This window comes from Haplochromis burtoni, unplaced genomic scaffold (genome assembly GCF_018398535.1).
Source record: "Haplochromis burtoni strain Fernald_Lab_line unplaced genomic scaffold, NCSU_Asbu1 Contig_19, whole genome shotgun sequence".
Classification (NCBI taxonomy): domain Eukaryota; kingdom Metazoa; phylum Chordata; class Actinopteri; order Cichliformes; family Cichlidae; genus Haplochromis; species Haplochromis burtoni.
The window spans coordinates 3,134,387-3,145,564 of NW_024582380.1; positions in this window are offsets into that span (position 1 = coordinate 3,134,387).

Genomic DNA, 11,178 nt, shown 5'->3' on the forward strand with positions numbered 1-11,178 from the left:
AAAAAAAAGTTTTTATTTTAGAAAAGTCTTTCCAACTTTACCAAAGAGTGCAACTCCCTGTTTCAAACATTAGACAACTCCATTATTTATTTTGGTGTTTTAAAATCTTGCTCTTTAATCTTTGCTGTCTTTGCTGCAAGGAGAGAAAGTGGTGAAAATAAAAGCTAAGATAGCAAGCTATTTTGTTTTGCATCTAAACGGTCTGTTCATAGTAGAGTTTGAGGGGTCATGCAAACTGAGCGAGTTTTCCAGAAGAAAGAGCAAAATGAAAAGGCGCTGGGAGATGTTCCCAAAACACGGAAGAAACCAGAGACGACGAGTGAGTGTTAACCGATCTGAATGTAGCCTCAAGGTGCTAGCTAAATCTGGTAAGCAGCCTTCTTTCTACACATCCCCTGATTTTTGATCTTTTCATTTTCACATTTGAGAAGCTTGGGAATTTATCAAAGTTTAAGCAGCTCTGTCAAAAAATACCAAATGATATATATATATATATATATATATATCATTTGGTATTTTTTGACAGAGCTGCTTAAACTTTGATAAATTCCCAAGCTTCTCAAATGTGAAAATGAAAAGATCAAAAATCAGGGGATGTGTAGAAAGAAGGCTGCTTACCAGATTTAGCTAGCACCTTGAGGCTACATTCAGATCGGTTAACACTCACTCGTCGTCTCTGGTTTCTTCCGTGTTTTGGGAACATCTCCCAGCGCCTTTTCATTTTGCTCTTTCTTCTGGAAAACTCGCTCAGTTTGCATGACCCCTCAAACTCTACTATGAACAGACCGTTTAGATGCAAAACAAAATAGCTTGCTATCTTAGCTTTTATTTTCACCACTTTCTCTCCTTGCAGCAAAGACAGCAAAGATTAAAGAGCAAGATTTTAAAACACCAAAATAAATAATGGAGTTGTCTAATGTTTGAAACAGGGAGTTGCACTCTTTGGTAAAGTTGGAAAGACTTTTCTAAAATAAAAACTTTTTTTTTAAAGAAAGAAAAAAATGCAGCTACCACTAAAATATTAAAACAAACAGTTATCCTGAGACATGGACAAACAGCACTGGTATCAGGTACTATGACCAACTTTAAAACTTGTTTTTTTAAGATAGAAAATTTATTTTGCTTACCCAGACTGCACCCTCCATCACCATAATGTCAGCGTTACAGAATAAAGCACAGCGCAGCAACTTGCTGTATATATGTACTGTGTGGGTTGAGGTAGCCACTATGTAGCGGAGACGTGTGTTTGTTCACTGGGAAGAGGTCATTTAGCTTTGCCTATGTTCTACCTCTTTGTGTGACCCACATAGCGAGAGATTCGGTAGTGCTAATGTAGCTTGCTTGTTGGCAAGAAGTCAAGGCTGCGTTGCTTGCCTCCGCTTTTCTGACCCCACCCAGGATGCAATGGGGTAGCTTGGAGATTGTTTGGGGCATGAGTAGTGTAGGTGGATAACGTAATGCCAAAAACTATGGCGTTATTTTTGTGCCACTATTCTGAGCGCACGTAAAAAAAGTTTGCAGGTGTAAGTGTTGCAGTTTGAGGAGAAATTTATTTTGAGCGAAGAAAAGCTGAATTTGAGTGGACAAAATTCATTCCTGCGTGCAGAAAATGTATTTCAGTGTTCGCTATTATCCATACACACACACAATAGCAGCCCCTCTCGTTTAGTTTTTATATTTGCGCTCGCTCGCAATGTGTTGCTCGGGCTCTCAACATTTCTGCCCGTGCACGCTCAACTCTTTCTGTACACCGTTATTAGAAGTTTACACAGCACCACTCTCGCATGAAAATACCTTAAAAGTTTATTTTGTGACCCAGACAGAGTAATATTTCAAACTCCGCCACTCTGTGTTCCTCCGCCACTGCCTCGTTTGAGTTTTGGACGAAATGGATTCTGGGATATTGCATTTCGTCATTTCGAGCTGATTGGAAACCAAAACAGCCAATCAGATATTTTTGCATCCAAGTCTGTGATTGGCTGGTTTTGTGGCACAAATATAACGGTGTATACAAAGAGTTGAGCGCGCACGGGCACAGCTTTTCTTCACTCAAAATAAATTTCTCATCAAAATGCAACACTTACACCTGCAAACCTTTTTTTTGGATAGATCCAATTGATGGATAGATCATTTTTTTAATATAGAGCAGGCGTTTGTGTTAGCCTATGTATTAAATTTTAGCATATAAATATCGAAGTATATATTTCCTTATTTGTTCACTATTTATTCTATTTAGTAGGAGATAGAAATGCTTGATACATTTTAAAACATACAATAGACCACAGTTTGGGCGAGATACAAGTGCGTCTTATGAACATTGCTTGGAGTGCAGTAGGATGTGGCTAAAGCAGCGGTAAACTACATCGATGCTACATCTTTTCAGCGAGAAAACAAAGTTCATGCTACTTAATGTCAGATCATTAAGACAGAGAACAACCAGTGATTAGTGACGTTACCCTGATGTCTTACTGCTGAGAACGCTACATTAATGCTAGAGTCGCTGTGTGTGTGGGTCACCCAGAGACAGTTGGACCATAGAGCACTGCTAAGCAAACAAGAAACGACCTCTTCTCAATTGGTAAGCACATATTTCTGCTCATAGCGGCTACCACTATCCACACAGCAGTTATATCTCAGCATTACATCACTCTGCTGTCTGGGTAGTGTACCTTTATCAGTTAAATCTCTTCACACATCACTGATCCCCTTGATTACACCTTGTAGATTTTTTTTTTTTGGGGGGGGGGGGGGGGGGAATGGGCTTTTTCACACCGGAAAAGTCACTATCACGATGTTTCACCAAAATCGTTTCACGTATGTCTTAAGTTAGGTGTTCCTAGCCTTAACACAGCTTTTTTAACAGCGCAAGGGAATTTCAACATAACACTCCTAAACATACTATGAGCAGTGATGTGCTTTAACTTTGTAATGCTCATACCTTGTAAAATCATGTTAAAACAGAGGTTTATCTTCCAATTTACACACAGTGTAAAAATTCCAGCAAGAGTTTGAGCTGTAACATGAGAAAGCAAGAAATCAGATTAGACTTCAGAAAAAGAATTGTTGATGCCCTCCAAGCAGGAGATGGATGTACAAAGTTATCGCAGCAAGTGTCAAGAACTGGAGTGAGAAGCCACACAGTATTCTGTACTGTGTGGCTTCTTACTTCTCACTCCTCACTCAAACCTGAGGTAGGAAGTGAAAGATTTCAAAGACTGTGGAACAAAAGCTAGTGAGGGATATATCTAAAGACTCCATAACAAGTGCCAAGGCACTAGTGAATGACTTAGCCAAGCTGGGAACTGTCTCAAAGAAGGCAATTACTAGAAGCGTGCATACCAATGCTCTGAGAGGTTGCACCCTAATAAATATTTTAACTTTTGCAGAAAAGACACTTTCAGGCCGATTGAAGTATGCTAAAGACAACCTGGAGAATGATTATGGATGCTGGAATTGTGTCCTCTGGTCAGATGAGACAAAACTACAACTTTTTGTGCCACAGAGTTGCTGCTTATGTTTGGAAAAAGAAGGGAGAGACGTACAACCCAAAAACACCATCCCCACCGTGGAACACGGTGGTGGGAGTATTATGCTGTGGGGATGCTTCTGTCCATCTGGAACTGGAAATCTTAACAAGGTGGAAGGAATCATGACGGAGAAGGATGTGTGAAGTTTTTTAAAGAAAAACTCAAGCAGGCAGTAGAAAAACTTGTTGATCTCAGTGCTGCAAAAAAAATTGAAAACTGGTAAGTATCTATTGGAAAGGGCATAAGAGAGAACCCATCAGAATTCTTAAGTTAAGGTTTGCTTTGTGTATTGTCCTTGCATATTTTGTTTATATTTATTTGGTTACTCATTCTTGTCTCTTATTCTAGTGCCAGGAGTACTTGCATCCATCTGATGTTCTTTTTATCTAATTGTCTTCTCCGTGTATATAAGTTTTTTCCCCCATGTCCTCTGTGAGATCATCTAATCTTTCCATGTACTTGCCCCTGTTTTGTCTCCTGGTTTTTGCCTCTGCTTGCTCTTTTTGGTTTTGCTTGCCAAATGAAACTGATCAACCATGTCCCTTTACATGTGCTTTTATTTCATACAAATTGCAAATTCTAACCTAGTCTGTAGAATCGTGCATTTGAGTGCACCCTGCTTGTCATCACTGGCTGAAAATTAGTTGACAGCTACTTCCCTTGTGCTACATAATCAAAATGGTGATCATGCAGCATATGGAGCACTGCATATTTGGAAACAATTAGCACTCCATACTGAACCATCATGGATCTCATATTGTTCTAGGAGTGCAATGAAAAATGTCTGTTACAATTATGATTAGTCATGGCATATGGCTAAATACACTCAAGGGCCATTTAATGTGTATCTTCTTGAAGACTCTCCCAAGACAAGGATAAAATAAACAGTAAATGTGAGTAGAATGAGAAAAAAGACGATCCCATACGTCCCTTAGAGTTATGACTCTTGGTCTCCATCAAAGTACAAAAAGATACTTTTCCGACCCCCTGTAATTTCTGTGCAGTCCCTCATTGTGCCTCTCTGTTTTCTTTTTAAATACAAATATATTTTTAAAGGATATGTCTTGGAGCACTCTTCTGCTTGCTGTGATGTTGAAGCTGATTTTGATTTTTTTTTTTTTTTTTTTACTTTGCTTGCTCATTCTTTTATTCATCCTCTGAGCCAGCTCTTTTTCTGGTGGTGGATTGTGAAACAACAAGAATGTTTTTTATCTTCGTGCGGTCTCACCCGCAACATTTGTTTCCAATTTGACAGCTTTTGGAACAGAAATTCTTGGGAGAGAAACTGATGGTTGCATGATGGTTCAAAAATAAGCTCTTTGCAAAAGTCCTCCACCTATTCCTCAAATCTCCACCCCCACCCCCTTCTCATCAGCGCTCTAAGGCTCTCTCCACTTTACTTCCTGCAGCCCTTCTCTGCTTTCCTCTATTGGTTTAAGTCCAAACAAAGTCACCTCATCGTGTATTGTGGGAGAGATTGTAAAGTTTTCATCGAGTCCATGTGGAAGTGATTTGGCTGTAATCTCCAGTAATTGTGACTGTAACACAGAAACAAGCTGGAACAGATTGGCCTCATATTTTTTCTTCAGGGTCACTATGGGCTTATCTCAATATTTAGCGACTTGCCTGATTGAGTTATCATATCACATTTGCTGTTAAGAGCTGAGTGATGTCAACAAACGTAACTAGAGAGCGCAAGATGTTGCTTTAAATCACAGAGAGGAAGGTTCCTGTTTGAAGAAAGCACACACATCAATGTCAGCGTGACCCGCGGAGACCCGACTTTTTAAAATGCATGACATTTAAGAGCGTTGGTGGAGATGTGAAACAGAAATGCTGTTAAAAAAGGCACCATTACAGCATGACCTATCCTAGATCTGAACCCAGTTTCCCCCGACCCATGTCACACACACACACACACACACACACACACACACACACACACACACACACACACACACACACACACACACACAGAAGTCAAGAGCACTCTGCTCAGTTGCTGCTGAGGTGCAAATGGTTTGCCTCTATGCACCATTGACCCAACGCTGCTCCTTCACCTACTCTCACTCCTCTGCCTGCTCCTTCTTGACTCTGTCCATCAGTGCTCCACCTCACTCACCCCTCTCTCTTCATATGCACTTTTTGTCTCCCGTGCCCTCTTCCTCCTCTTGTCTCTTTGTCCTCTGTTCATGGTACTTTTTTCTTTTTGCCATTTTTCCAACTCATGAATTGTTTTCTCTATGCTCCCTCATCTCAACGGCTCTCAGTCACACGTCCTGATGAATGAGTAATCTTGTTTCATTGTACTCAGCCATGCCTTGCCCGTGTTCGATAATGGCTCATTTGATTCTTTCCCACTAGCGTTTGGTGGATGGCAGAGACTGGGAGCTGGGAGCCGTGCAGTTATCATAAAGAGCATGTCAACTGTGAAGCCACAAAGCCTGCGAGTGATTAAAACCCTTCAACTCAGGGTTACTTCATCACAATCATTAGTCTTTTCTTGTCCTACCTTCTGGCTGTAAAACCCACACAGCCTAACCCTCCCCGTCCGTTAATAATATTCACTCAGCTTCTGATACATTAGCCAGTGAATGATAGGGCAAAGCCCTGGCCTAATTGCTTTTCTTCTTGTAAAGTCTCAATTCATTTTTGCTGAGATGTGTGCCTATAGTGTGCACACGTATGAGCCAACACACACGCACGCACAACCTGAAGCGCATACTTTCACACACTTGCACTTACACACAACCCCACCTTCCCACTGCTGTTTTATGATGGATGGGGCTGAGGATGCACGGGGGAAGGGGTGGGGGGATAGACTGTAAGGCAAGTATGTGTGTGTGTCTCTGTGCACGAACAAGTGTGTGTGTTGGTTGGAAAGAAAGAAAAAAGGAGAGGGAAAGAGAGAGAGAAGCTGAGCTGAGGAGCTCTGATTAACGACACAGAGAAGAGGTCCCAGAGGAGTTGGGGGAAGAGCAAAACTATCTGGGGCCAGCTGAGAGAGAGAGAGAGAGTGTGTGTGTGTGAGAAAGATAGAGAGAGAGGGCACAAAAAACAGGTATAAAATGGGGGCGGGTGGGGGTGGGGGTGTTGAAGATGTTTTCTTTTCATGCCTTTCATTACAAGAGACTCACAAACACATGAAACTCTGCATATCCGTCATGATCATCTGCAAACCGGAGTATCAGCTTTATCCACTTTAGCCCCGCTGCTACCCGGTGCGTTCCTTCTCTCCTACCTACTAGATTCGACACCCACCCATCAGATTAAATCTTCTCACTTTACCTTACTTAGGATCCTGCAGCCCAGCGCCTCCGGCTTCTGTCCACACAGCTGTCAGAAGGAGAAACAGGGTGTGTGTTGCCAGAATACAGGCCATCACCTCTCTCTGATTGCACATGAGAGTAGAGGTAATGGGAGTGTAATAGCACCTTAAGTACCCTGCTCTCACTGACACTGGCTGTATAGCATTACCCCTTGGTCTGACTGTGCGGCAAAGTGTATGTGTGTGTGTGTGTTTGGTTGAGGGGGGGTGTATGCATTGGCATATGCACAAGTTTTTCTTCTGTCAATCTGCTTGTCTGCTGTGGATATGTGTGTGTGTGTGTGTGTGCGTCTCTGCTAACACAAGTCTGATCCAGGTTTGAGTGTGCTGTGTTTTCCCTGAGGGTCGTCTGAGCCGTAGCGATCAAAGAGAGAGATGGAGGTTAACTGACCAGACCCGAGAAGCTCCACAGAAGGACCGGAGGGACTCCTCTCTGTTAGCCCAGGTACCGATCATCTGACACATAAACACACACAATCAGTAGAGCGGTGAGTGTACAAGGGGGCAGTTTGAGCGATCCGGGGGGATTTTAAAAAAATCTGTAAGGCCCAAACTAACTTTGTCACTTCACTCACGCAGCCGTACCCTTTCACACAGTATCCATTACCTCAGATACGTTTTGCTACAAAACATCAAATAGCTTTATCCCAACTCCTACCTCAGTTCTTTCACAGAGAGATGCCTTCCACTGATATGGAAGTCCTGTAAAGTGAGTATAAGGTATATAGCAGTGCTCCCTGGAGAAAAACTCAACGACTAGTCTTGTACTAGAAAGTTAGACTGTATTCCCGAGCAGCTCAAAGTGATGACTTGTGCTGAAGGACTAGGGAGTGGCACACTTCTGCTGGAAGTTAAGCTGGAAGTTGTGTTCTCGAAAAAAGAAAGAGGGAGAAGAAGAACAATCGCGTTCGTGTGCGCGAACGTGTGCAACCGTGCAAACGCGGGTGCGCAAACGTGCGTTGGGTGTGGGCGTGTGCGCGTTTGTGTTTGTTTAAAAATGAATGAGAGATAACCATCACAGGCAGCTGCCGCAGTGAGGAGAGACAACTAGCACCAGCTATGCGGCAGAGAAGTTTCCGTGGAAATAACATCGGCTACTTGTTGATTCCACGGCTGCTTACATGTCTCGTACATTTTTATCGCAAGGAGGCAGATCCTTTAATTGCTCGCAGCACTACAGTTTAATGCTCTGCTCTACACAATTTAAAGTCCTGCATTTTCAAAGCATGCTGATAAAAGTGCAGAAGTGGTTGCAGCAAAATGCAATTGAGTATTAAAAATAAAGCACTCATTAAAGTCCTTTTCACACTGAAGTGATGCACTACTGAATTCCACATTGCAATGAACTGTAGTAACAGTATTGGTCTGTGTAATCAACACTGTTTATTCCGCTGTCCCACGCAAACAGAAATGATCAATAAGACAATAATGGGCCACACTGTTGGACTGGGTGGCATTTTTTCTTTATTGTGACGAATACGGACATTTGTTTGATTTAATTCTGCTGATTTTTAAAATTTATTCTATTACATATGTGTATGCAGTTGGCATACACAATCAAATGATGGGGGGAAAAAGCTACACAGATTTCAAGCCCAATGAGCCTGCATGTCATCACAGGAGCCACAGGAGATAACTTTTGCAACTGTGAAGGTGGCTACAGTCAGACAGAGATTACACTAATCTATTTTACATAGCACAAAAGCCAGGAGAAAACGTTTACTGTCTGAAAAAGAACATGAGATGAAGAATCCAGGCTAAGAACAGACATTTATGAATAAAGGTCAAAGATTTTTGGTCACACTAACAGAGGATCTGCTTGGCACAAATAAAAGGTGATATTTCTGGATAAGAACCTCTATCCATATCCATATATGTCAAAGAAGAAGCCACCTCAACACAAAAGATCAAAGATGCCTTATCCAAAGATGAAAATAGTCTTCAACAAATGCACTGTTTAACTCCATTTTAGACAACTCGTGCAAACGCTACAGTGGCCATGTTTGCTTTATAAGAAAATATATTAGTCAGCTGTATGACAGTAAAAATTAATATCTTAACTCTTAGAAAGAAAGAAATTTGCTTTGAAAACCATAGGCAAAGCAGAGAAGTTGTGATGGAAAGTATTGAGAGACAGATTAAAGTCTTTTCATGGAAAAGAAAAAAAATATATAAAATAATGCCAACAATAACAATGTGGTTTTCTTGAAACTAATTCAGATGTACTATAATGTATTTTCCAACAACACTCAGAGCCAAAAATGTACCTATTTCGTGCAGCCACATTCAAAGATGGGACTTTGTGCGGCTCGTTATGGGTGATGTGAAGAAGTCTCTCTCTCTGTGTCTGCAATTTACGAAGTTGCAGACACACACACACAAAAAGTAAGTTGTAAAAAATAAGAATGAGAGAGAAATACTATGCTTGCTTTTACTTTCATGCCTCCTCATACCCTGTCAATTGCTCCGTAACGTGAGAACGGATGTGGGCTCGTCTGTTTCAGAAAGTTGTTCAAATTGCTGGATCTGGCACCACCTGCAGAAGCTGATGAACAGAGACCCGCCGAGGCTTTTGACTTGTGAATTTTAACATTTTCAAATAGATTGTTAGCCTCAATGTAATGCTTTTATGATGATATCTAAAAGTGCATTTAAAAGTGTGCTGCAACTTGAAATGTCTATATTCAGAAAAACATAGAAAAAATACCAAATTAATTTGCCCATTACATATAAATAAAATTACTTTTCCAGCACTGCTGTGGCATAACCTGAATATTGCTGCCCCGTGCGGATTGCATATTAGCAGTATTTCCTGTATGTGAGGAATGGTCAACTGTCCTTTTCCTGGAATAAACAAAGTATATCCTTATCTTTCAAGTTAAACATGACCCTAATGGTGGCATTGGAAGCCAGGTTTTTTGAGTAGGTGATGGTAGTGTGTGTGAGAATTCCTGTGTGTATATGTGTACAAAGAGAGGGGGCGGGGGCCACAGGATCCCACTGCTGGGTAACATCTCTGTCAGGACGGCTTTGCTCCATCACCACCCCGCTTCCACGCACACACACACGCACCCTCCATCAGCACCCGCTCAGGGCTCATCAGTCGCAGTGGCGCACATGTGGCCGGAGTATTCCAAACAAAGGTTTATAAAGAGCTCAACTAAGACTGGCTGATGTGACAGTCAGAGTACTAATGACGCCTGGAGACCGCTAAATACGCCACTGACAGACCAACAGCCTGCATGCCATACACACACACATATCACACACAAGTTTTCATTTTGGCATGCAGCAACAAACTTTTGCAATCACTATGGCAGGATGGAACACATGCTCACTGTGGCAAATACACAGATCCACACAAACCCATACAAACACACACACACACACACCTTGTGCCCAAGGGCATCTGTCCGCAGCCTAAGAGCTCCCAACTGTTGAGGAGAAACAGCTCAATTAGCTCAGTGAAGGAACTAACGAAACACATCTATCTGTGCACACACACACACCATCCACCCACCCACACACACACACACTCGGAATCGCATTGATCCTTTCCCAGTCTGTGGCTCTAATTGGTGTGTTGATGATACTGTGAGAGTGTGAGATCCTTCAGGCATCTATAGAATGACTTCCAGCTCTTTATTTCTCATTTAAAGTTAAAAATACACCCACGAACCCTTCCAGTTACATGCTGCAAACTATATTCTCCCAAAAATTCCTTCTGAGAATCTTTTTCTTATTGCTGGGTTTAAATCTAATTTTTCTGGTATGCACTAATGCCATATCTGCGATCACAAAAAAACACACACAGTGCAGCCAAAAGAATCCATTCCAATGCCATAAATATCTAATGGCTTGATGACTTTGTTGCTCCCAGTAGATTGAACAGTTGTAAAAACCATCTATCCATTATGTGCATGTCCATTAAAATTACGCACGCAAATGCTCAATGAGCACCTTCGATTCAAATACACACCACCCACACCTACCGGCGTGCACACGTACACTGCTACGCCGAGTTATTGAGAGCAAATGGGGTAGAGTTATTTCCATAAAGGGTCTCAGTGGGTCTCAAAGATCTCTATTCCTGCCGACTGGGAGCGATTTAGCGCACCACTCTCTGGTATATTAGTAACTAAAGACGTCTGGGGACAAATCTGCTCTCTCTAAAACCCTATCCCTCCACTGTGACCTCTAGAGCATTCATAACTAGGACTGGGAGCCACTCTTCATCTTTTACCTTCTCTTTTCTGCTGACTATCAGTGTGTTTCCTCTTTCTTCTTGACTTTTACTTCTTGTTTTTGTTTTTTGTTTTTTTT